This window comes from Pteropus alecto, unplaced genomic scaffold, assembly GCF_000325575.1.
Source record: "Pteropus alecto unplaced genomic scaffold, ASM32557v1 scaffold88, whole genome shotgun sequence".
Lineage (NCBI taxonomy): Eukaryota > Metazoa > Chordata > Mammalia > Chiroptera > Pteropodidae > Pteropus > Pteropus alecto.
In genome coordinates, this window is record NW_006494611.1 from 15628016 (window position 1) to 15631833 (window position 3818).

Below are 3818 nucleotides of genomic sequence, written 5' to 3' on the forward strand. Positions count from 1 at the left end.
CAACAATGACAGTAATAATGATAGTGATTACAATGATGATGATGATGGTTAATGATGACCAGTCTCATATTACTCTGCTCTCAGTCCTTTTCTACTATTTTGTCCTGTATAGTCCCAGCTATTTCTGGGGTTCAAACCTTTTGGAAGCCTGACTCATTTAGTTTAGAGTTCTTCATGAGGGCGATGGGTGAGTATTTGGTAGCTGCCTTTCTCAGTGATGACAGTAATAACTTCTAGTGGTTAGAAATCTACCCCCAAGCACAGGCACACATTCTGAAACTTTTATAAACTTGAGGAAGTGTGTTTTTAAAATAATACCAGCTGCTGCATAAAAGAAGCATTGTTTGGTCAGGTAGTTTGAAAAATACCAGATGAAACAGAGTTAAACAGTTTAGGGTTGATTTATTTTGTTTTTACTAGAATTCACAGGATCTTTAAAACACTAATGTGAATCCTGAATTTCTAAGGAAGGGTGGTAAAATATGTAGAATTTCCCAAAACATATTTGACCATCAAAACATTTATTCCCTAAACATCTTTCTCATGGGACTGGTGTAACATGGAATAAACTCTGAGAAATGTTAAAAACCCTTTGGGTTTCAATTAGAACAAGTCCTTCTGTTCTAAAACTGTTTCAAATGTTAAGATACCTTTCCCTAGGGTTCATTTTCTCAGATAAATGACTTAGCCTGTGCATCTTTTCATTATTTATCATTTCAGGACCTAGATGCTGTTATTTCTCAGCCTGAATTTCTCCAGACAGAGAATTCATAGGTGGTTTGACCTCATATGTGAGCTGCTCAATTCCCATAATTTTATCGACTATCTTGTTTGAATCTACACAGTTCTCAAGGTACAGGGTCAAAAGTTAATGATAAGTATAATAATGACAACTAGCATTTTTTGAGTGTGTACAGTGGGCCAGATACTGTGCTAACAGCTTTACATGTAACATTCCCACTTAATTGTCACCATAACCCTATAAAGTTGATATTACTACTTCCACTTCACACATGAAGTCACTGAAATGAGCTTAAGTAACTGCCCAAGAAGGTATCATTTAAGGCTGAGAAGCTGGGATTTGAAACTGATTGTGTTCAATTCCTAAGAATTATGGGGCACTGCCCTTCCAGCATTAGTTCTGTTTTTTAATGTAAGTGCTGCCTCCCCAACCAGAATCCTTTAAGAGCAAAAGCCACATGAGCCAGACCTGAGTACAATCTTCTGTGCTTGACACAGTGCTTAGCATGCTGTAGCCAATACTCCTTTGGGAGGGGGCGGGGTGGGGGGGGGGAGATTAAACAACTTGCTCAGCCGCTCGGCTAGTAAATGAAGGGCGCAAGATTTGAAACCATCTCCCACAGAGCACATATCACACCTCTTGTATTTCTCACCAGGACCATGCTTAGTGCTCCAAGTGAGTGCTCCTTCTCCTTCCAGCCACACTCACAAGGCTTCTGAGCATCTCAAACAAGGGGTTTTGTCTCCCACCCCGCCAATCAACACTTTCATTCTGCCCTCTCCTAAGCAGACAGTGGTTCTAGACCTAGTGAACTAATTCTATCTGTAATGGCTAAAATCCTGGTCAGTAAGCAAGAAAACATTTTTTTTGTTGTTGTGTGCTAATTTTGTTCGTGGTATTTGGATGATGTTCTCAACTTAAGCACTTCCAGATGTAGAAACTGTTCACTGTGAAATAAAATCCGCTGCGACCTCCGGAGGGGGTGCCGGGCGGTGGTCGGGGTGTGCCCCCACAGGCGGTACAGCACCGTTAGCCCCACTCTGTCTTGCGCCCCCAGGTGACGGTTGGAAGCGCCAGCTTGAGAGCAACTGAAATCCTCGCGGGCTGCTGGACGGTGGATGGCGGGACACCACCTGGCAAAGGCTTTAGCAATCGTGTCTCTCACCGTAACCCTGTCCTCTGCGGCAGTCAGGCCCCGGAGCTGCCCCCAAATCTTGGCCAGTTGGAGCTGGTTTTCCTCACGTGGGATTCCTCCAGACTTCATCATGTCGGGTTTGAATGGCAGTGCTGAGAACCTCCACAAGAAGGCCAGGACATCTCCGTACCCAGGCTCTAAAGTGGAGAGAAGCCCGGTCCCCCACGAGAAAGTGAGTTGGCTGGTTGAATGGCCAGAGTACAAGCCTGTTGAATACACTGCAGCCTCAGTCTTGGCCCAGCCCACGTGGGCAGACCCCCCGGTGAACGAACGGAGCTTCTGTCCTAAATTTAACGAAAAAGATGGGCTTGTTGAGAGAAGGAGCCAGAATGGTTTGTATGAGGTTGAAAATGGTAGACCTAGAAATCCTGCAGGTCGAACAGGGCTGGTTGGCAGAGGGCTTTTGGGGCGTTGGGGTCCCAATCATGCTGCAGATCCCATCTTAACCAGGTGGAAAAAGGATAGTAAAGGAAATAAAGTTATCCACCCTGTTTCTGGGAGAAACATCCTGCAATTTGTAGCCATCAAACGGAAGGACTGTGGAGAATGGGCCATCCCAGGGGGCATGGTGGATCCGGGAGAGAAGATTAGTACCACATTGAAGAGAGAATTTAGTGAGGAAGCCATGAACTCCTTACAGAAATCCAGAGCAGAAATACAGGAGTTGGAGAAACAACTGCACATGCTGTTCAGCCAGGAACATTTTGTGGTCTATAAAGGCTACGTGTATGATCCTCGGAACACAGATAATGCATGGATAGAGACAGAGGCTGTGAACTACCATGACGAAACAGGAGAGGTAATGGATCATCTTCCTCTGGAAGCTGGCGATGATGCCAAGAAAGTGAAATGGTTGGACATTAATGATAAACTCAAGCTTTATGCCAGCCACTCCCAATTTATTCAACTTGTGGCTGAGAAACGAGGTGCCCACTGGAGTGAGGATGTGTACCCTACTTCCCTGGATAGTGGTTTGGAGTCTCGTGTAAACCAAAGGCCTTCAAATGAATGTGGGTGGATGAGCAAAGAGCTCAGAACTCCCACTGAACAGGACAGGTAGAGTCACTTCTTTTGATGATTATTTCTAAAACTCTTCACAGTTTAAAGGCTTTGTGTCAGGGAATAATATTAGACAAATATGAGGGATGGAATTACAACCTTTTTGGCTTTCCAACTGAAAGAAGAGGAATATAGTCACTTGTCGTATATGTTGTATACATAGTTTTAACCAAATTGTGCAACTAATGCTCTTTGAAGAACTGTGGGTAAGAGAAAGACAACTTCTTACCAACCATGGCCTCTGCTTTTCAGCCAGCTTGCAATGGTCATTTCTTTCTCTGTTGTGTTAAATTGTGGTCTAATCTAATGTATAATCTGACTTTTTGGATAACATTTGTTTTTCAATTTTAGCTTTACATGGTCTTGTATTTGTTGCTTTCAAGTATGGAAGCACTCTGCTTATTCTTGTTTTTTGAACCTTCAGTTTTATGGGAAAAGTTCCATCTTTATTTTACTCTATAAGAATCAAGTACTCATGAACCAGGAAAAAAAAAATGCAGTGATAAAATGAGTCAAATATCCAGCCCTCTGGTTTTCAGAACTGTTTCTGTCTGAACAGAATGGACTAAGCTCAAGACATTTATTTCCTCTCAGAAGATGAGAGGCTTATCTCAGAAGACCTTAAAAATGCGAAATCCTGTCATGAGGAAGTCTTTATGAGGAGATGTATGCAGTCAGCCTAATAAACAACAATTCGCACCTACCTTTTGTTAATAAAAACAACAACAATAACAAAGAGGGTGACAAGAGGGTGTGGGGGGAGAGGGGAAGGAGGGAAAAGAAGCAGGGAGGGAAAGGGGGAAGAAGGAGAAGGAGAGGGAA

The 3818-nt window shown here is 43.2% G+C and overlaps 1 pseudogene; it reads left to right on the forward strand.

Annotated features, from left to right (window-relative positions):
* The first annotated feature begins 825 nt into the window (after positions 1–825).
* LOC102878716 lies at positions 826–3670 on the forward strand (annotated as a pseudogene).
* Positions 3671–3818: the final 148 nt, after the last annotated feature.